Below are 26647 nucleotides of genomic sequence, written 5' to 3'. Positions count from 1 at the left end.
TCAGTGGAATTCCTTTCTCAATTTCTTTTTGTGATTCTTTGCTGTTGTATAGAAATGCTACTGATTTTTGTATGTTGATTTTGTATCCTGCAACTTTACTGAATTTGTTTATTGACTTCTAACAGTTTTTTGGTGGAGTCTTTAGGTTTTTAGGTTGTCTGCAAACAAGGATAATTTGACTTTGTCCTTTCCAATCTGGATGCCCTTTCTTTCTTTTTTTCTGATCGCTCTGGCTAGGACTTCCAGGTCTGTGTTAAATAAAGGTAGTGAAAGTGAGCATCCTTTTCTTGTTCCATATATATATATAAAATATATTTTTTGAGACAGAGTTTCACTCTTGTTGCGCAGGCTAGAGTGCAGTGGTGCTATCTCGGCTCACTGCACCCTACGCTTCCTGGGTTCAAGCGATTCTCCTGCCTCAGTCTCCCAAGTAGCTGGGATTACAGGCATGTGCCATCATACCTAATTTTTGTATTTTTAGTGGAGACAGGGTTTCACCATGTCAGTCAGGCTGGTCTTGAACTCCTGACTTCAGGTAATCCACCCGCCTTGGCCTCCCCACGTGCTGGGATTATAGGTATGAGCCACTGTGCCTGGCTCTTGTTCTGTATCTTAGAGGAAGACTGGGAAGTGCCCATAATGTGGCATCTCTTTCTCATCCTTATAGGTTTTTAGTTCTCTGATGCTGGATTCCAATCCGTATTCTCACCAGAGGCTGACTTTGGTAAGGAGCACAAACTTCTGATATGGTCCATATTTTAATTCTTTCAATCCATTGTGTCAATTAATGCACTTGGACGTGCCTGGTCAAGTGTCCTGGCCTTTGGTATGGTCACAGCCATTGCAGCATCAGTTTCTGTGTATCTGGATAGTCAGGCTACTCCAGACCATTTGTGTCAGCAGAAGCTGGAGTTCATAGAGAGTATCTGCTCTCCAAATCTCATCCCACCTTCCAGGCTTTGAGCAAGGTAGATGGTTTACCAAAGCATCTGCCTGAGGGGCTGCTAAGGGCTAGCATCAGTCCAGGAGTAAATCATTGGCACAGTCCACAAAGGAATCCTTCCTACATAAACCCAACTCTGTTGTGGCCTCCTTTCCTCCCACCCCATGGATAGGACCATAAGGAGACATCAGAACTCGACCACAGCAATGTTGGGTACACTGGTCATCTCCATCCTTTTCTTTTCTCTCCTTCTCCTCTCTCCTCCTCCCCCCTCTTCCTCCTCCTCCTCCTTCTTCTTTTCTCTCTTTTTTTCCTTTGGAGATGGAGTCTTGCTGTGTTGCTCAGGCTGGCCTTGAACTCCTGAGATCAAGTGGCTCTCCTGCCTAAGCCTCCTGAGTAGCTGGAACTACAAGCATGAGCCACCATGTCCTGCTCCATGCTTTTCCTGAAGGAGATCACTCTTTCTATCATTAAATATTTAATGCATTTCTAATCGCCAACACACGCATATTCACATGCATGCATGTATGTGTGTTATAATGGTGGTGCTTCTAGTGTCTGTCTAGTGTCTGTTGAGATAATACAAGTGGTTATAAGCTGGTATGAAAAGAATGACAAATTTAAGTATATTTAATTTTTGTACATCCAATCACATTGACAAATTTGAGACACAATAGTGTTTATATATGTGGGACATATATTTGAGCTACAGACAGTGCAGGGTTCAAAAGGTGGATCTTTTGCATTAACTCTAGTACCAGGGCTCAGAGCTATGACATCTGTCACCCTTTACTGCATACCCTTCCCTTCCTAGACCTCTTCTGTGTCCATGAGATCAGCCTTAGGAATGAGTTTGGGGAATGGGCCAAGACAGGCTGAGGGTTGGGCCTTAGAACTCCACCTATTTGCTGCAACTCCTCTGTCTGGGGTAGGGAGGGGGTGAGATGTGGGGAGAAGTGGTGTGGCACCTGATGACACCAGTCACACCTGGAGCTACAGCTGTCTTCCAACAGAAAACAGGGGAGGTAAGAGGAGGCAGGGAAAGGAAAGAAGAGGGTTGAGAAAGAGGGAGAAGAAGTGAGGAGAGGAGGGAAGGAGGAAGAGGGTTAGTGAGGAGGGGATTGTGGGCAGGAGCAACCTTGGGGCTGAGCCAGATTGACAGGGGTGCTGCCCCTTGGGGAGGCAAGTAGGAGATTTCTTGGCATCCTGGCCCAGCCCTGGAGTAATCTGACTCAACGGGGCAGTACCAGCCCCTCTCTGTTCTCTCAGCATCTCCTTTCTTTCCAAACCAGACTGATAGTCCCAGGCTCGAAAGACCCATCTCTTTTGTCACGGAAGACTGCAACTGATGAACGACTTACTATTACCGACTGCGTTGACGGGTTTGCACTTTATGAGGAGATCTTAGCATATCACTTCTGCTGCCGTTATTAAGTATTACCCAAACTATATTACTACTACTTCTCTTCCAGTCAATTTTGGTAATTTTTATTTTTTTCTTAAAAAAGTTTTAAAATTATTGGAATGAATTTTTCATAGTCTTACTATATTTTAAAGCTCGATTTTATCTTCCATTTTTCATCCCAATATTATTTAATATTTCAGTCTTCTTTTTTTTTTTTAATAGTGACAGGGTTTTGCTATGTTGGCCAGGTTGGTCTTGAACTCTTGGCCTCAAGCAGTCCTCCAGTCTTCGCCTTCCAAAGTGCTAGGATTACAGGCGTGAGCTACTGTGCCTGGCCTCAGCCTTTTTTTATGATCTGTTTTATTAGTGGTCTGTCTTTTCTTTAAGGACCCGTTTTGTCATCTCTCTTGTTTGTCTTCTATTTCATTAACTTTTTCTTTCTAATTATTTAAAAACTAATTTTGCAGTGGAAAAGTAATACAATGAGTCACTTTCTCTTCCAAACTATTATGAAAAGATCAACAACCCAAAGTAATAGAAAAAAGGACTTTTAAAAAAGAAATCTATGTGGTTTATAGATGCAAGAAAATACTTTATTAGCAAGTACAACCATGAATTTTTTTTTTTTGAAACAGAGTCTTCTCTGTTGCCCAGGCTGGAGTACAGTGCTGCAGTCTTGGCTCACTGCAACCTCTGCCTCTTGGGGTTCAAGTGATTCTTGTGCCTCAGCCTCCCAAGTAGCTGAGATCACAGGAGTGCGCCACCATGCCCGGCCAACAATGCATCTTTTAATGGTGGACCTCTAGGCCTGAGTGGAGAAGAAAGGCATCTTCAGAGAGGCGTCTACTGCAGAGAGAGAGTGCCTAATGGGGGGAACCCTGGACTACAGCCAGGAGGTTGCCCTGCTCTCAGCCCTGTCTTTTATTTACTAGTAAAAAGCAAGGCATAGACCTCTCTTCTCTCCCCTGCAAATTGTGACTAATAAAAAATGTCCCCACCTGCCTTGCCTAATTGGCTGTTGTAGCACATCAGATTCAGAATGTGAAGAAGACAAGACACCTGAACTCCTGCTTAGGCCCTCGCCCCCCATCTTTCTTTTGCCACATGTAGCAGCAGGGAGGGGTTGTAGATGAAACCAGCCTGTTCTGGCGGGACTACTTAGCAGGCCCTTCCCTTAAAGGAAAATTATTTTGAAAAGAAAGAGGGGATATTATTCTCTCTCTAGCTCACTGTGCTTTCTGTCTTATCTCTTCTTCAGTTTTGATTTTGATTTTGTTTTTAGGATTTTATGATTCTGTATTCTGTGGAGAAGCATGGGAGGGGAAGGTGTGTTGGAAACTGGGCCTAAAAACCAGGAGGCAGAAATGGATGTCCTGTATCAGCAGTTCTCAAGTGCTTTGGTCTCAGGACCTTTTTATACCCTTCTTCCTTCTTCCTTTTTTTTTTTTAGCTTTATTGAGTTATAATTGATACACAAAAAATAGCACACATTTGATTTATATGTCTTGAGGAGTATACATCTTGGCGAGTTTGAACATGTGCATACACCCATGAGACTATCTCCACAACCACAATGCTAAACTTACCCATTACCTCCAAAAAATTGCTTGTGTTCTCTTTTTTTTAATTTTTTTTTTTATTATATTTTAAGTTCTAGGGTACATGTGCATAATGTGCAGGTTTGTTATATATGTATACATGTGCCATGTTGGTGTGCTGCACCCATTAACTCGTCATTTACATTAGGTATATCTCCTAATGCTATCCCTCCCCGGTACCCCCACCCCACAACAGGCCCCAGTGTGTGATGTTTCCCTTGCTGTGTCCAAGTGTTCTCATTGTTCAATTCACACCTGAGTGAGAACATGCGGTATTTGGTTTTCTGTTCTTGTGATAGTTTGCTGAGAATGATGGTTTCCAGCTGCGTCCATGTCCCTACAAAGGACATGAATTCATCCTTTTTTATGGCTGCATAGTATTCCATGGTATATATGCCACATTTTCTTAATCCAGTCTGTCATTGATGGACATTTGGGTTGGTTCTAAGTCTTTGTATTGTGGATAGTGCTGCAATAAACATACGTGTGCATGTGTCTTTATAGCAGCATGATTTACAATCCTTTGGGTATATACCCAGTAATGGGATGACTGGGTCAAATGGTATTTCTATTTCTAGATCCTTGAGGAATCGCCACACTGTCTTCCACAATGGTTGAGTTTACAGTCCCACCAACAGTGTAAGACTGTTCCTATTTCTCCACATCTTCTCCAGCACCTGTTGTTTCCTGACTTTTTAATGATCACCATTCTAACTGATGTGAGATAGTATCTCATTGTAGTTTTGATTTGCATTTCTCTGATGGCGAGTGATGAGAGCATTTTTTCATGTGTCTGTTGGCTGCATAAATGTCTTCTTTTGAGAAGTGTCCATATCTTTTGCCCACTTTTTGATGGGGTTGTTTGTTTTTTTCTTGTAAATTTGTTTGAGTTCTTTGTAGGTTCTGGATATTAGTCCTTTGTCAGATGAGTAGATTGCAAACATTTTCTGCCATTCTGTAGGTTGCCTGTTCACTCTGATGGTAGTTTCTTTTGCCGTGCAGAAGCTCTTTAGTTTAATTAGATCCCATTTGTCAATTTTGGCTTTTGTTGCCATTGCTTTTGGTGTTTTAGACATGAAATCCTTGCCCATGCGTATGTCCTGAATGGTATTGCCTAGGTTTCCTTCTAGGGTTTTCATGGTTTTAGGTCTAACATTTAAGTCTCTAATCCATCTTGAATTAATTTTTGTATAAGGTATAAGGAAGGGATCCAGTTTCTGCTTTCTAGATATGGCTAGCCAATTTTCCCAGCACCATTTATTAAATAGGGAATCCTTTCCCCATTTCTTGTTTTTGTCAGGTTTGTCAAAGATCAGATGGTTGTAGATGTGTGGTATTATTTCTGAGGGCTCTGTTCTTTTCCATTGGTCTGTATGTCTGTTTTGGTACCAGTACTGTGCTGTTTTGGTTACTGTAGCCTTGTAGTATAGTTTGAAGTCAGGTAGCATGATGCCTCCAGCTTTGTTCTTTTGGCTTAGGATTGTCTTGGCAATGCGAGCTCTTTTTTGGTTCCATATGAACTTTAAAGTAGATTTTTCCAATTCTGTGAAGAAAGTCATTGGTAGCTTAATGGGGATGGCATTGAATCTATAAATTACCTTGGGGAGTATGGCCGTTTTCACGATATTGATTCTTCCTATCCATGAGCGTGGAATATTCTTCTATTTGTTTGTGTCCTCTTTTATTTCATTGAGCAGTGGTTTGTAGTTCTCCTTGAAGAGATCCTTCACATCCCTTGTAAGTTGGATTCCTAGGTATTTTATTCTCTTTGAAGCAATTGTGAATGGGAGTTCACTCATTATTTGGCTCTCTGTTTGTCTGTTACTGGTATATAAGAATGCTTGTGATTTTTGCATGTTGATTTTGTATCCTGAGACTTTGCTGAAGTTTCTTATCAGCTTAAGGAGATTTTGGGCTGAGATGATGGGGTTTTCTAAATATACAATCATGTCATCTGCAAACAGGGACACTTTAACTTCCGGTTTTCCTTTTTTTTTTCAAGTCATAACCAGTTTTATTGCAAAAGGACCCTGTACACATTTATCAATTCTAATACCTTAATAGCTACCCAACAAGTCATTAACATACAGAAACATGCATCATGAGAAGCAAGAAATATCACCCATCCCTTCTGCATATTAGCAAGTTGTCACTCCTGAGCAGCAGTGCTCACATCACTGAGGTCTGTGAACAGTCACTTTTCGCATTCATCCTGAGTGAAAGATGGAATGACTTAAGTACAAATGCAGCATATTATAAACAATTTCTTAGAAAAAAGTCACAAATTAAACCAAAGTATTTTACAAAATTTACTACAAAATGCCATAAAAACTGCCTTCACTTAAGCTCTCTCCCCCCAGATCCGGCGAGCCAACTGGATGTCTTTGGGCATGATGGTGACTCCCTTAGCGTGGATGGCACACAGATTAGTATCTTCGAACAGACCCACCAGGTACGCTTTGCTAGCCTCCTGCAGCGCATGGATGGCCGGGCTCTGAAACCTCAGGTTGATTTTGAAATCCTGCGCGATCTCCCTCACCAGCCTCTGGAAGGGCAGCTTCCGAATAAGCAGCTGGGTGGACTTCTGATAGGGACGCATCTCTGGAAGCGCCAGGGTCCTGGGCCTGTAGCAATGAGGCTTCTTCACCCTGCCGGTAGAGGGGGTGCTTTTCCTGGCGGCTTTCGTGTCCAGCTGTTTGCGGGGCACTTTCCCACCGGTGGATTTACGAGCTTGGTTCAGGCCATTTTCTTTCACCCAATGCCAAAGTTTTAGGTCACTTCTCCGACTGCTGCGCCGCTTCCGCTGCCCGAGGAAGAGCCGCAATCGCAGAGCAAAGAACAACACTAGCCCAATGAATGACCAAACCGCTCTGCTGACTTCCTCTTTTTCCTAATTGAATACCCTTTATTTCTTTCTCCTGCCTGATTGCCCTGGCCAGAACTTCCAACACTATGTTGGATAGGAGTGGTGAGAGAGGGCATCCCTGTCTTATGCCAGTTTTCAAAGGGAATGCTTCCAGTTTTTGCCCATTCAGTATGATATTGGCTGTGGGTTTGTCATTAATAGCTCTTATTATTTTGAGATATATTCCATCAATACCGATTTATTGAGAGTTTTTAGCATGAAAGGCTGTTGAATTTTGTCAAAGGCCTTTTCTGCATCTATTGAGATAATCATGTAGTTTTTGTCTTTGGTTCTGTTTATATGCTGGATTACATTTATTGATTTGCCTATGTTGAACCAGCCTTGCATCCCAGGGATGAAGCCCCCTTGATCACGGTGGATAATCTTTTTGATGTGCTGCTGGATTCGGTTTGCCAGTATTTCATTGAGGATTTTTGCATCGATGTTCATCGGGGATATTGGTCTAAAATTCTCTTTTTTTTTGTTGTGTCTCTGCCAGACTTTGGTATCAGGATGATGTTGGCCTCATAAAATGAGTTAGAGAGGATTCCCTCTTTTTCCATTGATTGGAATAGTTTCAGAAGGAATGGTACCAGCTCCTCCTTGTACCTCTGGTAGAATTCGGCTGTGAATCTCTCTGGCCCTGGCCTTTTTTTGGTTGGTAGGCTATTAATTATTGCCTCAATTTCAGAGCCTGTTGTTGGTCTATTCAGGGATTCAACTTCTTCCTGGTTTAGTCTTGGGAGAGTATATGTGTCCAGGAATTTATTCATTTCTTCTAGGTTTTCTAGTTTATTTACGTAGAGGTGTTTATAGTATTATCTGATGGTAATTTGTATTTCTGTGGGGTTGGTGGTGATATCCCCTTTATCATTTTTTATTGCATCTATTTGATTCGTCTCTCTTTTCTTCTTTATTAGTCTTGCTAGTGGTCTATCAATTTTGTTGATCTTTTCAAAAAACCAGCTCCTGGATTCATGGATTTTTTTGGAGGGTTTTTTCTGTCTCTGTCTCCTTCAGTTCTGCTCTGATCTTAGTTATTTTTTGCCTTCTGCTAGCTTTTGAATGTGTTTGCTCTTGCTTCTCTAGTTCTTTTAATTGTGATGTTAGGGTGTCAATTTTAGATCTTTCCTGCTTTCTCTTGTGGGCATTTAGTGCTATAAATTTCCCTCTACACACTGCTTTAAATGTGTTGTTTGTATCTTTATTGTATCTGTGTTCTCATTGGTTTCAAAGAACATCTTTATTTCTGCCTTCATGTCGTTATGTACTCAGTAGTCATTCATTAGTAGATTGTTCAGTTTCCATGTAGTTGAGCAGTTTTGAGTGGGTTTCTTAATCCTGAGTTCTAGTTTGATTGCACTGTGGTCTGAGAGACAGTTTGTTATAATTTCTGTTCTTTTATGTTTGCTGAGGAGTGCTTTACTTCAAACTATGTGGTCAATTTTGGAATAAGTGCGATGTGCTGAGAGGAATGTATATTCTATTGATTTGGGATGGAGAGTTCTGTAGATGTCTATTAGGTCTACTTGGTGCAGAGCTGAGTTCAGTTCCTGGATATCCTTGTTAACTTTCTGTCTCGTTGATCTGTCTAATGTTGACAGTGGGGTGTTAAAGTCTCCCAATATTATTGTGTGAGAGTCTAAGTCTCTTTGTAAGTCTCTAAGGACTTGCTTTATGAATCTGGGTGCTCCTGTATTGGGTGCATATGTATTTAGGATAGTTAGCTCTTCTTGTTGAATTGATCTCTTCACCATTATGTAATGGCCTTCTTTGTCTCTTTTGATCTTTGTTGGTTTAAAGTCTGTTTTATCAGAGACTAGAATTGCAACCCCTGCCTTTTTTTTTGTTTTCCATTTGCTTGGTAGATCTTCCTCCATCCCTTTATTTTGAGCCTGTATGTGTCTCTGCGTGTGAGATGGGTCTCCTGAATACAGCACACTGATGGGTCTTGAGTCTTTATCCAATTTGTCAGTCTGTGTCTTTTAATGGGAGCATTTAGCCCATTTACATTTAAGGTTAATATTGTTATGTGTGAATTTGATCCTGTCATTATGATGTTAGCTGGTTATTTTGCTCATTAGTTGATGCAGTTTCTTCTTAGCATCTATGGTCGTTACATTTTGGCATGTTTTTGCAATGGCTGGTACCTGTTGTTCCTTTCCATGTTTAATGCTTCCTTCAGGATCTCTTGTAGGGCAGGCCTGGTGGTGACAGAATCTCTCAACATTTGCTTGTCTGTAAAGGATTTTATTTCTCCTTCACTTATGAAACTTAGTTTGGCTGGATATGAAATTCTGGGTTGAAAATTCTTTCCTTTAAGAATGTTGAATATTGGCCCCCACTCTCTTCTGGGTTGTAGAGTTTCTGCCGAAAGAACTGCCATTAGTCTGATGGGCTTCCCTTTGTGTGTAACCCGACCTTTCTCTCTGGCTGCCCATAACATTTTTTCCTTCATTTCAGCTTTGGTGAATCTGACAATTATGTGTCTTGGAGTTGCTCTTCTTGAGGAGTATCTTTGTGGCGTTCTCTGTATTTTCTGAATTTGAATGTTGGCCTGCCTTGCTAGATTGGGAAAGTTCTCCTGGATAATATCCTGCAGAGTGTTTTCCAGCTTGGTTCCATTCTCCCCGTCACTTTCAGGTACACTAATCAGATGTAGATTTGGTCTTTTCACATAGTCCCATATTTCTTGGAGGCTTTGTTCATTTCTTTTTACTCTTTTTTCTCTAAACTTCTCTTCTCGCTTCATTTCATTCATTTGATCTTCAATCACTGATAGCCTTTCTTCCAGTTGATTGAATCGGTTACTGAAGCTTGTGCATTTGTCACGTAGTTCTTGTGCCATGGTTTTCAGCTCTATCAGGTCATTTAAGGACTTCTCTACATTGCTTATTCTAGTGAGCCATTCGTCTCATCATTTTTCAAGGTTTTTGGCTTCTTTGCGATGGATTCAAACTTCCTCCTTTAGCTCGGAGAAGTTTGATCGTCTGAAGCCTTCACTCAACTCGTCAAAGTCATTCTCCGTCCAGCTTTGTTCCATTGCTGGCGAGGAGCTGTGTTCCTTTGGAGGGGGAGAGGCGCTCTGACTTTTAGAATTTTCAACTTTTCTGCTGTTTTTTCCCCATCTTTGTGGTTTTATCCACCTTTAGTCTTTGATGATTGTGATGTACAGATGGGGTTTTGGTGTGGATGTCCTTTCTGTTTGTTAGTTTTCCTTCTAACAGTCAGGACCCTCAGCTGCAGGTCTGTTGGAGTTCGCTGGAGGTCCACTCCAGACCCTGTTTGTCTGGGTATCAGCAGCAGAGGCTGCAGAATAGTGAATATTGCTGAACAGCAAATGTTTCTGTGTGATCATTTCTCTGGAAGCTTTGTCTCAGAGGGGTACCCGGCTGTGTGAGGTGTCAGTCTGCCCCTACTAGGGGGTGCCTCCCAGTTAGGCTACTTGGGGGTCAGAGACCCACTTGAGGAGGCAGTCTGTCCGTTCTCGGATCTCAAACTCCATGCTGGGAGAACCACTACTCTCTTCAAAGCTGTCAGACAGGGACATTTAAATCTGCAGAGGTTTCTGCTGCCTTTTGTTTGCGTATGCCACGTCCCTAGAGGTGGAGTCTGCAGAGGCAGGCAGGCCTCCTTGAACTTTGGTGGGCTCCACCCAGTTCCAGCTTACCTGGACCAGCCGCTTTATTTACCTACTCAAGCCTCAGCAATGGCAGGCGCCCCTCCCCCAGCCTCGCTGTCACCTTGCAGTTAGATCTCAGAATGTTGTGCTAGCAATGAGGGAGGCCCAGTGTGCGTGGGACCCTCTGAGCCAGGTGCAGGATATAATCACCTGGTGTGCCCTTTGCTAAGACTGTTGGAAAAGCACAGTATTAGGGTGGGAGTGACCCCATTTTCCTGGTGCTGTGTGTCACGGTTTCCCTTGACTATAAAAGGAAATTCCCTTACCCTTGGCACTTCCCAGGTGAGGCGATGCCTCGCCCTGCTTCGGCTCTTGCTTGGTGGGCTGCACCCACTGTCCTGCACCCACTGTCTGACATGCCCCAGTGAGATGAACCCAGTACCTCAGTTGGAAATGCAGAAATTACCCGTCTTCTGTGTCGCTCACGCTGGGAACTGGAGACTGGAGCTGTTCCTATTCAGCCATCTTGGAATCTCCTCTTCTTCTTTTTTTTTTTTTTTTGAAACAGGGTCTCACTCCCCAGGCTGGAGTGCAGTGGTGCGATCTCAGCTCACTGCATGTGCCATCATGCCCCACTCATTTTTTTTTTTTTGTCTTTTGTAAAGTTGAGGTCTTACTATGTTGCCCAGGCTGGTCTCAATATCCCAGACTCAAGTGATCCTCCTGCCATGGCCTCCCAAAGTGCTGGGATTACAGGCATGAGCCACTGTGCTTGGCCTGCTTGTGTTCATGCGCACGTGTGTGTGTGTGTTTTGGTAAGAACACTTAAGATAACATGTATTGGGCCGGGCGTGGTAGCTCACGCCTGTAATCCCAGCACTTTGGGAGGCCAGGGCGGGCGATCATGAGGTCAGGAGATCGAGACCATCCTGGCAACACAGTGAAACCCCGTCTCTACTAAAAATATAAAAAAATTAGCCGGGCATGGTGGTGGGCACCTGTAGTCCCAGCTACTTGGCAGGCTGAGGCAGGAGAATGGCATGAACCTGGGTGGTGGAGCTTGCAGTGATCTGAGATCGCACCACTGCACTCCAGCCTGGGTGACAGAGCCGGACTCTGTCTCAAAAACAAACAAACAAACCAAAAAAAAAAAAAAAAAAAAAACCATATATCGGCCAGGTGTGGTGGCTCACGCCTGTAATCCCAGCACTTTGAGAGGCTGAGGTGGGCAGATCACGAGGTCAAGAGATCGAGACCATGCTGGCTAACATGGTGAAACCCCATCTCTACTAAAAATACAAAAAAATTAGCTGGGCATGGTGGCATACTCCGATAGTCACAGCTACTCAGGAGGCTGAGGCAGGAGAATCGCTTGAACCCGGGAGGCGGAGGTTGCAGTGAGCCGAGATAGTGCCACTGCACTCCAGCCTGGCGACAGAATGAGACTCTGTCTCAAAAAAAAAAAAATAATAAGATAACATGTATTCTCTTAACGTATTTTAAAGTGCCCAATACCTTATCGTTAACTATAGGTACTATATTGTACAGCAGATATCTAGAATTTATTCATCTTGGCCAGGCAAGGTGGCTCATGCCTGTAATCCTAGCACTTTGGGAGGCTGAGGCAGGCCGATCATGAGGTCAGGAGATTGAGACCATCCTGGCTAACACGGTGAAACCCCGTCTCTACTAAAAATACAAAAAATTAGACAGGCATGGCGGTGTGCGCCTGTAGTCCCAGCTGCTGGGGAGGCTGAGGCAGGAGAATGGCATGAACCTGGAAGGCGGAGCTTGCAGTGAGCTGAGATCACGCCACTACACTCCAGCCTGGGCAACAAAGCAAGACTCTGTCTCAAAAAAAAAAAAAAAAAAAAAAAAAAAGAATTTATTCATCTTGCATACAGAAGAATGGATGAAAAAAAGTTATGTACATATGATGGAATACTATACAACTTTAAAAAAGAAGGAAATCTTGCTATCTGTAACAACATGGATAAACCTAGAGAATACTGTGCCAAATGAAACAAGCCAGTTACAGGAGGAAAAACACCATGTGATTCTACCTATATGATGCATATTCCACATACCTAAGAATAGAATGGTGACCACCAGGGAATGGGGGAGGGAGCAATGGGGAGCATTTTTCAGTGGACATACAGCTTCTATTATATAATTAAAAAATTTAAAAAGCTGTGGTAAAATACACATAACATTTTTAAGTATACAGTTCAGTTGTATTGAGTACATTTATATTGTGCAACCATCACCACTCTTTATCTCTAGAACTCTTTTCATCTTGAAAATTGAAACTCTATCCATATTAAATGAAAACTCCCTATTCTTCCCTCCCTCAACCCCTGATCACCACCAGTATCCTCTGTTCTCCATGAATCTGATTAGGCACCCCAAGTAAGTGGAATCATGTAGCACATCTCCCTGTGTGGCTTACATCACCCTGCACAATGTCTTTTTTTTTTGCCCAAGCTTGAGTGCAATGGCATGATCTCAGCTCACTGCAGCCTCTGCCTCCCAGGTTCAAGTGATTCTCCTGCCTCAGCCTCCCAAGTAGCTGGGATTACAGGTGTGTTCCATTACCCCGGGTAATTTTTTGTATTTTTAGTAGAAATGGGGTTTCACCATGTTAGCCAGGCTAGTCTCAAACTCCTGACCTCAGATGATCCGCCCGCCTCTGCCTCCCAAAGTGGTGGGATCACAGGCGTGAGCCACCGTGCCCGGCCCACAATGTCTTAAATGTTTATATTGTAGCATGTTTCAGAACTTCCTTCTTATGGCTGAACAACATTCCGTTGTATGTATACACCACATTTTGTCCATCCATTCATCACTGATAGACATTTGGGTTGCTTATACCTTGCTGGCTATTGTGATAATACTGCGACAAACATGAGTGGATAAGTACCCTCTTCAGGACTCTGCTTTCAATTCAGTTGGATATATAACCAGAAGTAGAATTGCTAGATCATACGGTAATTCTATTTTTAATTATTTGAAGAACTGCCATGTTGTTTTCTCCAGCAGCTGCACCATTTTGTATTCCCAGTAACACTACATTAGGGGTTCTATTTCTCCATATCATTGCCAGCACTTGTTATTTTTGATTTTTAAAAAATGTGTGTTTTGCCAAGTAAAAATTATATGGATTTATGGTATACAACATGTTTTGATATATGTATATACACACACACACACACACATACATTGTGGAATGGCTAAATTAACCTATTGAACATATCCATTGCCTCATATACTTCCCATTTTTTGTGATAAGACCACTTAATTCTCTTAGCAATTTTCAAATATACAATGTATTGTTACTTACTGTAGTCAGAATGATGTACAGTCGCTCTCTTGAACTTGTTCCTCCTGTCTAACAAATTTTGTGTCCTTTGACATCTTTCCAATCTCCTCACCCCCCACCCTCTGGTAACCACCATTTTACTCTCTATTTCTATGAGTTCAACTATTTTATACTCCATATATAAGTGAAGTCTTTCTGTACCTGGCTTATTTCACTTGACATAATATCTTCCAGGTTCATCCATGTTGTCACAAATGACAGGATTTTCTTCTTTTTAAAGGATCAGTGGTACTCCATTGTGTGTATGTATCACATTTTCTTCATTCATCTGCGGATGGACCCTTACATTGATTTTATATCTTGGCTATTGTGAATAATGCTGTAATGAACATGGGAGTGTGAATATCTCTTCAACATACTGATTTCATTTCCCTTAGATGTATACCCAGTAGTGATATTGCTGGATCATATGGTAGTTCTACTTTTAAATTTTTGAGGAATCACCATAGTGTTTTTCATAATGGCTGTACTAATTCACATTTCCATCAGTAATGTGCAAGAGTTTCCTTTTCTCAACGTCCTTGCCAATACTTGTCATTTTTCTTCTTTTTTGTAATAGCCGTTGTAACAAGAGTGAGGTGATACGTCATTGTTTTGAATTGCATTTCTCTGGTGATTAGTGCAGTTGAGCACCTTTTCAGATTCCTGTTGGCCATTTGTATGTCTTCTTTTGGGAAATGTCTGTTCAAGTCCTTTGATCATTTTAAAACTCTAGTTATTTGTTTTCTTCCTACTGAGTTGTTTGAGTTTCTATATACACTTTAGATCATAACCTCTTCTCAGATACATGGTTTGCAAATGTATTCTCTCACTCTGTAAGTTGTCTCTTCACTGTATTGTTTCCTTTGCTGTGCAGAAGAGTTTCAGTTTGATGTAATCCTATTTGTCAATTTTTGCTTTTGTTGCCTGAGCTTTTGGAGTCATATCCAAAATTTTTGCCCAGACTAATGTCATGAAGCTTTTCCCCTATGCTTTCTTCTAGTAGTTTTACAGTTTCAGGTCTTATGTTTGTCTTTAATCCACTTTTATTTGATTTTTGTATATGGTGTGAAATGAACATCTAATTTCATTCTTCTGTATTTCAATATCCGGTTTTTCCAGCACCATTTATTGAGTAGGCTGTCCTTTCCCCAGTGTATGTTCTTGGGACCTTTGTTGAAAATCAGTTGACTGTAAATATATGGATTTATTTCTGGGTTCTTTATTTTGTTCCATTAGTCTATGTGTCTGTTTTTTGGTGGTACCATGCTGTTTTGGTTACTACAGCTTTGTAGTATATTTTGGAGCCAGATAGTATGATACCTCTAGCCTTGTTCTTTTTTCTCCAGATTACTTTGGCTATTTGGGGTCTTTTGTGGTTCTATAGGAATTTCAGAGTTGTTTTTTCTATTTTTGTGAAGAATTTTATTAGTATTTTGATAGAGATTGCATTGAATCTGTAGATCATTTTGGGTAGTATGGGCATTTTAATGTTAATTCTTCCAATCCATGGACACAGCATATCTTTCCATGTTTTGTGTGTGTCCTCTTCAGTTTCTTTCATCAGTGTTTCAACGGTGTTTTCTGTGTACAGATCTTTCATTTCTTTGATTACATTTATTCCTAAGTATTATTTATTTATTTATTTTATTATTATTATTATTATTATTATTATTTTGAGATGGAGTTTCACTCTGTTGTCCAAGCTGGAGTGGCGTGATCTCAGCTCACTGCAGCTTCTGCCTCCCGGGTTCAGGTGCTTCTCGTGCCTCAGCCTCCTAAACAGGTACACACCACCACACCTGGCTCATTTTTTGTATTTTAGTAGAGATGGGGTTTTCACCATGTTGCCCAGTGTGGTCTCAAATTCCTGAGCTCAGGCAATCCTCCCACCTTGGCCTCCCAAAGTGTGGGGATTACAGGCGTTAGCCACTGCACCCAGCCTATTCCTAAGTATTTTAAAATAGCTATTGCAAATGAGATTGTTTTCTTCATTTTTTTGATAGTTTATTGTTATTGTATACAAACAGTACTGAATTTTGCATGTTGATTCTTGTTTCTTTTTTTAAAAAATACTATCAGACAAGCAAATGCATGTTGATTTTGTATCCTGCAACTTTACTGAATATGTTTATCAGTTCTAACATTTTTTGGTGAGTTTTTACTATTGTCTATCTATCTAAAGATCATGTCATCAACAAACACAATTTAACTTTTTCCTTTGCGATTTATACAAATTTTATTTCTTTCTCTTGCCTAATTGTTCTGGCTAGGATTTCCAATACTATGTTGAATAGAAGTGTCCAGAATAAGCATTCTTGTCTTATTACTAATCTTTTTTTTTTTTTTTTTCTTTTTGAGATGGAGTCTTGCTCATCGCCCAGGCTGGAGTGCAGTGGCACAATCTCGGCTCGCTGCAAGCTCCGCCTCCTGGGTTCACACCATTCTCCTGTCTCAGCCTCCCGAGTAGCTGGGACTACAGGTGCCTGCCACCAGCCCTGGCTAATTTTTTGTATTTTTAGCAGAGATGGGGTTTCACCATGTTAACCAGGATGCTCTTGATCTCCTGACCTCGTGATCCACCCGCCTCAGCCTCCCAAAGTGCTGGGATTACAGGTGTGAGCCACTGCGCCCAGCCTGTCTTATTACTAATCTTAAGAAGAAAGCTTTCAATTTTCACTATTCAATATGATGTTAGCTGTGGGCTTATTGTATATGATCCTTATTGTGTTGAGGTCTATGCCTAATTTATTGAGAGTTTTTAATCATGAAAGGATGTTGAATTTTGTTGAATACCTTTCTCCATCAATTGAGATGATCAGGCTGGGCGTGGTGGCTCATGCCTGTAATCCCAGCACTTTGGGAGGCCGAGGCAGGTGGATTACAAGCTCAGGAGATCAAGACCATCCTGGTTAACATGGTGAAACCCTGTCTCTACTAAAAATACAAAAGCCAGGCGTGGTGGTGGGCGCATGCAGTCCCAGCTACTCAGGAGACTGAGGTAGGAGAATGGCGTGAACCCAGGAGGTGGAGCTTGCAGTGATCCGAGATCGCGCCACTGCACTCCAGCCTGGGTGACAGAGCCAGACTCCGTGTAAAAAAAAAAAAAAAAAAAAAAAAAATTGAGATGATCATTGGACTTTTGTCCTTCCTCCTGTTAATGTGGTGTATCATATTTATTGATTTGTGTATGTTGAACCATCCTTGCATTCCAGGAATAAATCCCAATTGAACATAATGGATGATTGTTTTTTTTTTCTCCTTAGTGGGGACAGAGTTTCACTCTGCTGCCCTGTCGTCCAGGCTGGAGGACAGTGGTGTGATCTCAGCTCACTGCAACCTCTGCCTCGTAGGTTCAAGCAATTCTTATGCCTCAGCCTCCTGAGTAGCTGGGATTACAGGTGCCTGCCACCATGCCCTGCTAGTTTTTGTATTTTCATTAGAGATGGGGCTTCACCATGTTGGCCAAGCTGGTCTCAAACTCCTGACCTCAAGTGGTCTGCCTGCCTTGGCTTTCCAAAGTGCTAGGATTACAGACACGAGCCTGGCCTGGATGATCTTTTTAATGTGTTGTTGAATTCGGTTTGCTGGTCTTGCTTTGTCACCCAGGCTGGAGTGCAGTGGCATAATCTTGGCTTACTGCAGCCTCAAACTCCTGGGCTCAAGTAATCCTCCTGTCTCAGTCTTTTAAAGTGCTGGTATTACAGGTGTGAGTCACATTGCACCTGGCCTTATTGAGGATTTTTGCATCTATGCTGATGTAGTCCCATTGGTCTATAATTTTCTTTTCTTGTAGTGTCCTTGTCTGGCTATTGTTCACAAGCATGTTGTTCAATTTCTTTGTATTTGTGAAATTTTCCAAAATTCCTTTTATTATTTCTAGTTTCATACCATTGTGGTCAGAAAAGATACTTGGTATGATTTCAGTCTTCTAAAGCTTATTAAGACTTGTTTTGTGGCCTAACATGTGAGTTGTCCTCAAGGATGTTCCATGTGCACCTGGGAAGAATGTATTTTCTACTGCTGTTGGATGGAATGTTCTTTATATGTCTATTAGGTTCCTTTGGTCTAAAGTGTAGTTCAAGTTTGATGTTTCCTTTTCGATTTTCTGGCTTTATTGAAAGTGGACTATTGAAGTCTCCTACTATTATTATTATTATTATTGAAATGGAGCCCTGCTCTGTCACCTAGGCTGGAGGGCAGTGGTGAAATCTCGGCTCGCTGCAGCCTCTGCCTCCTGGGTTCAAGTGATTCTCCTCCCTCAGCCTCCCGAGTAGCTGGGATTACAGGTGGGAGCCACCATGTCCAGCTAATTTTTGTAGTTTTAGTAGAGACGTGGTTTCGCCATGTTGTCCAGGCTGGTCTTGAACCCCTGACCTCCAGTGATCCACCTGCGTCAGCCTCCCAAAGTGCTGGGATTACAGGTGTGAGCCACTATGCCTGGCCTGAAGTTCCCTACTATTATTGTATTATAATCTCTCAAGATGTATTGATATTTGCCTTATGTATCTAGATGCTTTGATGTTGGGTGTATTTACAGTTGTCCCTTGGTGTGGGATTGCTTCCAGTACCTCTGTGTATAACAAAAACTGCACCATTCAAGTCCCGCAGTTACCCTGCAGAACCTATGTATATGAAAAGTTGGCCCTCCATATACATGGGTTTCCCATCCTATGAATACTGTATTTTCGATCCTCATTTGGTTGGAAAAAATCTGCATATAAGTGGACCCGTGCAGTTCAAACCTGTGTTGTTCAAGGGTCAACTGTATATTTACAGTTGTTATATTGTCTTGATAAATTGATCCTCTATAATTATGTAATGATGTTCTTTGTCTTGTTTTATAGTTTTTTACTGAGTCTATTTTATCTAAGTATAGCTACCCCTGCTCTCTTTGGTTTCCATTTGCCTGAGCCTTTCACTTTCATTCTATGTGTGTTCTTAAACATGAATTTAATCTTTATAGGCCACATATAGTTGGGTCTGTTTTTAAATTTTTGGTAGTATCCAACCTAATGGGTGTGAGGTGATAATTCTTTGTGGTTTTGATTTGCATTTCTCTAATGATTAGTGATGTTGAGCATCTTTACATATGATTGTTGGCCATTTGTGTCTCTTCTTTGGAGAAATGTCTATTCAAGTGCTTTACCCATTTTAAAAATGAAGGCATTTGCTCTTTGTTGTTGAGTTGTAGGAATTTTAAAAATATATTCCGAATAGTAAGTCCTTTTCAGATACATGATTTGCAAATATTTTTTCCCATTCTGTGGGTTGCCTTTTCACTCTTCTTTTTTTTTTTGAGACAGGATCTTGCTCTATTATCCCTGGAGTACAATGGCATGAATGTGGCTCATTGCAGTCTCAACCTCCCTGGCTCAAGGGATCCTCCCACCTCAGCCTCCCAAATAGCTGGGACCATAGACACATGCCACCATATCTGGCTAATTTTTGTATTTTTTGTAGAGATGAGATTTCACCATGTCACCCAGGTTGGTCTTGAACTCGTAGGCTCATGTGATCTGTCTGCCTCGGCCTCTCAGTGTTAGGATTACAGGCGTGAACCACTGCACCCAGCTGCCTTTTCACTCCTGATTGTATCCTCTGTTGCACAGAAATTTTTTAGTTTGATGTAGTACCATATGTCTCCTTTTTTTTCCCCCCATGCTTTTTACGATTTCGAGCATCTTTTTGTGGGCTTATTGTGCTTGTATATCTTCTTTGGAGAAATGTCTGTTCAAGTCTTTTGCCCTTTTTGAATGGGGTTGTTTGGTTTTTCTGTTGTGGAATATTTAGATTTCTCTATGTATCCTAGCATGTTAAACCATACTAGAGATGTGCTTTTCAAATATTTCCCCCCATTCTGTGCATCACCTTTTTTACTCTGCTGAAAGTGCCGTTTGATGCAAAAAAGTGTTTAATTTTCATGAGGTCCAGTATATATCTTTTTCTTCTGTTGCCTGTGCCTTGGGTGTTATATTCAAGAAATCATTGACAAATCCAACGATATGCCCTTTTACACTCTTAAAAATTATAGACAACCCCAAATAACTTTTATTTAGTGGTTTTAACAATATTTGCCATATCCAAAATATGATAAACATTACAATTAGTATTTTGGAAAAATGCCATATTAGAAACTGATCATTTAAAGGTAACAACAATGAATCCATTACATGTGAACATACTTTTTTTTTTTGAGATGGAGTTTCACTCTGTTGCCCAAGCTGGAGTGCAGTGGCATGATTACAGCTCACTGCTGACTGTAGCCTTCGCCTCCCAGGCTCAAGTGATTCTCATGCCTTAGCCTCCTGAGTAGCTGGGATTACAAGTGCCCACCACCACACCCGGCTAGTTTTTGTATTTTGCAGTAAAGATGGGGTTTCATCATATTGGCCAGGCTGGTCTTGAACTCCAGACCTCAAGTGATCCACCCACCTTGGCCTCCCAAAGTGCTGGGATTACAGGCATGAGCCACTGCGCCCAGCCAACATACTTTTTATAAAAACAACTGTCTTCTCTAAAACAAAAAAAATGTAGATAATAGTAGTAGAAGACAGCTGGATTCTCATATCTGTTTTTGTATTCAGTCTGTTATGTATGTTGTTTTGAATGAAGTAGATGAAGGAAATCCCGCTACATACAGATTTGGAGTTGGAAAAAATAGTATTTTAATAACCTTTTTAGATCATGGTGGATACTCTTCTTTGGTATGTCATCAAAATTAGACAAATGGCAGTTTCTGAAAAATTAGTTGTAATATGTGTAAAAAATTAGTTGAATCCATATCAGTGAACTCATACCTTTCTATAGTAAACTTCATTGCTCTCTCTTGCACTTTGAATGGGTCTTTTATTCATGCCTGATTTTGTAACATCATACATTGGTCATTTTGAAAATGATGGTTCAGTGAATTATACACATCTTCTAAATATAGGCACATTTCAGTCTGTAATACCAAAAACTAATATTTGTCAGTGTTACCACTGATTTCATCAGAAAAGTCTTGAGGTGTTAAGAAGTCTTAAGGTATCTACCAACATGGATACACATTTTCTAAAATTTAGATCTTCACTTGCAGCTCCAGTTTTACAGTTGGCAACAAATACTGTCAGTTGTTTTCTATGAGGTGACAGGTTCACTTCATTCATTTTTGAGAAAATGTTTGCCAAATACCCAAGTCTGAATAATCATAGTTTGTTAGTCTTTTTTTTTCATAATAAAAATGATGTTCTATGAAAAAGCAGGTAGGTCAGCTTGCAATTCAAACAATTAGGTAAGTGCTTCAAGTACTTTGGTATTCAGCAGAAGTGCTTTGTGTACAGAGTATTAATAAGACATGTATTCAAGGGATACGTTTTAATAAAATTAATAATTATTACTCTATCACGGACATTCTTACATGAAGTTTGCCTTTCTGTTGAACTGCAAGTACGTGGGGGTGAAGACTATGACTCCTGGTGCAGTTTGGTGCCTCTTCATTGATTAAGGCTCTAGAAGGCACCAAATACTGTTGCTTTCACATCATCAGTGCAAATGTCCGCAAAGGGAATGCTGCAGAAAAACTCTTGGTATTATTATGAAAATGATGTTGACCTCTTGGATCCCCCGGGAAGGGTCTTGGGGACCCAGGAGTCCAGGGATCATAATTTGAGAGCCATGGCCTATATGACCATGGGTACTAATAGCACATGCCTCCAGCACCCTTGATCAGCCTCCCTTGGCCTCATTTTCCTCAGTTGTAAAGGGAGGCCTGGGCAGGCTCTGTTTCTCCACACTGTTGGACTGTGTTTGCTGGCCCCCGAAGCTGCTCCTCCCTTAGCAGTGATGCTGCTCTCAGCTCCTGCTTTTCCTCCCTCTCTCATGCTTCCCTTTCTCTCCATGGCTCCTCCTTAGCTCACTCTTTACAGGTTGGCATTCTTGTTGTTTCGTCTCCTCCTCCTCTCCCTGGGTGATCTTATTTCCTCCCTGGTCTTCAACCATCACCTGCAGGCTGATAGCTTCCAAATCTCTATCTTCAATCCACATGTCTGTCCTGGGCTCCCGTTTTGTGGTTCCACCAGAGACCTTTCCACCTATATGCTCTACAGGCAAGTCAAAGCATGTCTAAACTGGTTTCTTCATCTTCCCCCACACATTGCATCCTCTTCCGGAATAGGCAGTCTTGGTTAATCCATCATCTGTTCAACTGCTTAAGCCAGAATCCCAGGAGTCCTCCTCCCCTTATCTGGCTCCCTTCCTTCCCTCCTCTGCTCACCTGGCCTATCAGTTTGCCGCCTAAACATTTTCCCAGTCTCTCCTTGCTCTCCAGCCCCTCCACCACTGCCTCAGCTCAGGCACTCATCCCTTCTCACCTGAACGATTGCAAGGGTCTTCTCCCTGGCCACCTGCCACCTGTTTTCAACCTGTACTCTACAGTTCTGGTTGGAAACCACGAGAGTGATCTTCTCACACTTCTTCTTTTTTTTTTTTTAACTTTTAATTTAGGTTCAGGAGTACATGTGCAAATTTGTTATATAGTTAAACTCGTGTCACAGGGGTTTGTTGTACAGATTATTTCGTTACCCAGGTACTAAGCCTAGTACCCAGGAGTTATTTTTTCTGCTCTTTTCCATTTTCCCAACTTCCTACCCTCCACCCTCAAGGAGGTCCCAGTGTGTGTTGCTCCTCTCTTTGTGTTCATGAGTTCTCATCTTTTAGCTCCTACTTGTAAGTGAGAACATGTGGTAGTTGGTTTTCTGTTCCTGCATTAGTTTACTAAGGATAATGTGTTTTTCATTAAATAAATACGTATTGAGTACTTATCATACTAGGCTCTCTGCAGGCTGTGGGAATACAACATAGGTGGGACACAACAGATACTGTGCTGACCTCCAGCACTCACAGCATATGAAGGAAGAGAGAAAAGGACAGGGCACAGGTCATTAGGACCCAGTGCAGTGGGGAAAGATAGCAGAGGTGCTTGAGAACCCCTAGAAGTTTTGGCTGAGGGCTGAGTCTGAGGGTTTTCAGGGAACACTTCCTGGAGGAAGCAGCTCTCACGTTCAGACTACAGCCTGGTTGGGAATTAACTAAGAGAGATGAGAGTGTTGTGGTGAAAAACTTTACTGGAAAATTTGATCATCTAATTTCCCTGTTAAATACTTCTCTTGTGAGCTTCGCCACTGCCTGCAGGATCAAGTCCAAATTCCTTATCATGAAACACAACCTTTGTGGCCTCGTTGTCTACCACTCCCTTGTATTCGTTGTCATCAGCCCAAACTGATTTCAGTTCCCCCCAAATGCTGCTTGCTCGCTCTGTCAGCTCCAGGCCTTTGCACATGGAGTTCCCTGTGCCCTCCACCCTTGCCACGCAAATCCCTACTGCCTATCTGTCCAACTGTGAATCACCCCACGTCAGCTGTTCAGGAGACCTTCCTGGTCCCTCCCCTGTAGACTTTGTGGCTCCCTCTCTTATTCTCCCCACCTGTACACATACCTGGACTCTTGTGCCCTTATCACATACTTAGAGCTTGTCCACTCATGCATCTCCCTTGCCCCTACCTGCGAGTATAGGAACTAGACCCCTGTCTAGTTCACACACCCTCATCCCATGAGCATTTTAGGCATCCCCAGGGTGTGTGACTCCCCTGTGCTAGTGGACAAGGTTAGACAATTACCATTACCTTCCCATCTTTCCCCCTCCTCCAGCTGTGTGACTTCCCTTTGCCCCTACCACACCCCATGTAGCTATCAGTTTTGCTGGACACAGCCACACCCATCAGGTACCCCATACCTGCTGGGAGTCATGGACACTCCTATAGGAGCAGTGCTGTGGGGCTGCTGGTCCCTGCATTGCCTTACAGAGCCGGGGGGCTTTGCCCCACAGATGCAGCTAAATTACAAATACCAGTCCAGCCCAGCCTCAGTTCTTTCTGTTGAACAAAACTGTCTCTGGATCAGCTTGTTGTGCCTGTTTTCCTTCTTCCCTTAGAGTTACTTCCTTCAGAACCCTTCTAACTCTCATGAAAATAGGCTTCCCAAAGGTCTGCCCACCAGCTTACTAGACAGATGTGGCCTGCATTGTCCCCCTGGAGGCAAAAGATGTGTGGGTATTTATTTATTTAAAATAATAAGTTATGGCTGGGCACGGTGGCTCATGCCTGTAATCCTAGCACTTTGGGAGGCCGAGGCAGGCGGATCACCTGAGGCCAGGAGTTTGAGACCAGCCTGCCCAACATGGTAAACCCCACCTCCACTAAAATATACAAAAATTAGCGGGGTGGGATGGTGCATGCCTATAATCCCAGCTACTTGGGAGGCTGAGGCAGGAGAATCGCTTGAACCTAGGAGGCGGAGGTTGCAGTGAGCCAAGATCATGCCACTGCACTCCAGCCTGGGTGACAGAGCAAGACTCCATCTCAAAATAAATAAATAAATAAATAAATAAATAAATAAATAAAAAACAGTAAGTTATATAAGCAGTGCTGAATACAGCTTCATCATTTAAAAATCCAAACAGTTTGGAAATATATAGACTAATATATAAATGCTCTCCTTGTACCTCTCTAAAGCCTACCATACAGGTAGGCACTGTTAATTATTTGGTGGAAATGTTCAAACTTTTTGCTTTGCATGTGAGTGGCTGGGATAGTATCTGAGAAATTAATTTTTTTCTCCCCTGAATTTTCGCTTTTTCTGCCCTCACATTGATGGAGCTTATTACCTCCAGAGCAGCTTTTCAGGTTAGAAAACTGAATTGATCTTCAGGCATCTCTGGCTTTTGTGTGCTGAAAGCTTAAGCATTTAGGGCAACTCCAGGATTTGCTGAGTAGCTCATCAAAGGACAAGGATTCTCTTGCACAGACTGAATGCCTTGACTGGAAACGATGGAAGAAGGATTTCCTTGGGAGTGGAAAGGACCCCAACCCTTTTAGCCCTGTCCTCCCCAGTCTGGCTGGGGGCAGGACTACAATCCCAGAAAGAGGCAGTCACATGGTAAGGCTAGCCAGGGGTGTCCAATCTTTTGGCTTCCCTGGGCCACATTGGAAGAAGAAGCATTGTCTTGGGCCACACCTAAAATACACTAACACAATAGCTGATGAGCTAGAAAAAAAAAATCACAAAATCTCGTAATGTTTTAAGAAAGTTTACAAATTTGCATTGGGCCACATTCAAAGCTGTCCTGGGCTGCATGCGGCCCACAGGCTGTGGGTTGGACAAGGTTGGACTAGACTGCGAAGACACAGGCAACCTGATCCAAGGTTCCTGGCTGCCCCAAGAGGCACAGAGCAGCAGAGGCTGCCAGACCTGGCCTCTGCTGACTTCATCGGCAGCCCCATGCCTGGCACTTCTCAGTATTCTGGAGATTTCAGACATACCTGAAATTAAGTTTTCTATTGTCAAGTTTGAAGCTTACTATAATCAATGAGTTCAGTTATAGACTAAAACTTGATTTCTTGCACACTTGAATTTGTGAAGGTGATTCGTTCCTATGACTGGTATTATATTACTCATATTCTATCACTTAAAAAAATTAATAAATCTTGAAAAATTTTCCACAGCAGTGGAAATGAATGAGTAAGAATGAGATAAATCTATCTCATTCTTTTAAAAAAGATGAATATTATTATTTTTTTAAAAATAGGCCAGGCACGGTGGCTCATGCCTGTAATCCCAATACTTTGGGAGGCTGAGGCGGGCAGATCACTTGAGGTCTGGAGTTCAAGACCAGCCTGGCCAACATAGTGAAACCCCGTCTCTACTAAAAATACAAAAATTAGCTGGGAGTGATGGAGCGTACCTGTAGTCCAGCTACTCGAGAGACTGAGGCATGAAAATTGCATGAACCCAGGAGGCAGAGGTTACAGTGAGCTGAGATCGCACCACTGCACTCCATCCTGGGCAACAAAGTGAGACTCTTTGTCTCTAAATAAATAAATAAATAAATAAATAAAAATACATGCTAATAGTAGGAGACTCAAACAGTACCAAAGGAGAAAGCAAAAGTTCCTTGGTCCTCCAGTCCCTCTCCCTAGATATAATGAGCTTCTTGAGGGTTCTAGAAACTTTCTATGTAGTTAAATTCACATAGCTATTTCTACATAGCTCTTTTTATATGCAAATAACCTCAAATGAGATATACTTTTCTGTATGTATATCTTTATTATAAATTTTAGCACAGTTTTTCTGTTTTATATATATATATTCTTATTTATTACTTATTGTTAAATAAGTTCTTATTTAAGTAGATATAGTTTTTTTTTTTTTTTTTTTGGAGACAGTTTCATTCTTGTTGCCCAGGCTGGAGTGCAATGGTGCGATCTTGGCTCACCGCAGCCTCCACCTCCAGGGTTCAAGCAATTCTGCCTCAGCCTCCCAAGTAGCTGGGATTACAGGCATGCGCCACCATGCCCGGCTCATTTTGTATTTTTTTTTAGTAGAAACGGGATTTCTCCATGTTGGTTAGGCTGGTCTAGAACTCCTGACCTCAGGTGATCCACCCACCTCAGGCTCCCAAAGTGCTGGGATTACAGGTGTGAGCCACTGTGCCCGGTGGCTCACACCTGTAAGTAGATATAGTACTATAAGTAGATATAGTAGTATAAGTAGATATAGTTCTACTTCACTTCTTTTAATGGCTACCCAGTATTTCACAGAATGAATATGCCACATGTATTTAACCAATGATTGGCATTTAAATTCCCAGATTTTTAGCTAGCATTTATTGACCACAGACTATGTTGTTGGAATATGGTAAGTTACATAATCTTTTTTTTTTTTTTTTTGAGACGGAGTCTTGCTCTGTAGCCCGGGCTGGACTGCAGTGGCCGGATCTCA

The 26647-nt window shown here is 41.9% G+C and overlaps 1 protein-coding gene across 6 annotated transcripts in view; it reads left to right on the top strand.

The window, feature by feature from the left end:
• The window catches only part of ASPRV1 (aspartic peptidase retroviral like 1), a 147334-nt gene that overhangs the window by 72332 nt on the left and 48355 nt on the right, over positions 1 to 26647 (top strand). For 3 of the 6 annotated variants that reach the window (XR_012095349.1, XR_012095350.1, XR_012095348.1), the window contains exon 7: positions 6307 to 6398. The exons of the other annotated variants lie outside the window; for them this stretch is intronic. The gene's annotated coding sequence lies outside the window, so the exon portion shown is untranslated. The remainder of the gene's footprint in view (positions 1 to 6306; positions 6399 to 26647) is intronic. 6 annotated transcript variants of the gene reach the window in all.

Source organism: Chlorocebus sabaeus, chromosome 14, assembly GCF_047675955.1.
Source record: "Chlorocebus sabaeus isolate Y175 chromosome 14, mChlSab1.0.hap1, whole genome shotgun sequence".
NCBI lineage: Eukaryota > Metazoa > Chordata > Mammalia > Primates > Cercopithecidae > Chlorocebus > Chlorocebus sabaeus.
Note: the sequence above shows the minus strand (reverse complement) of the source record. Positions and strands in the feature narration are given on the sequence as shown.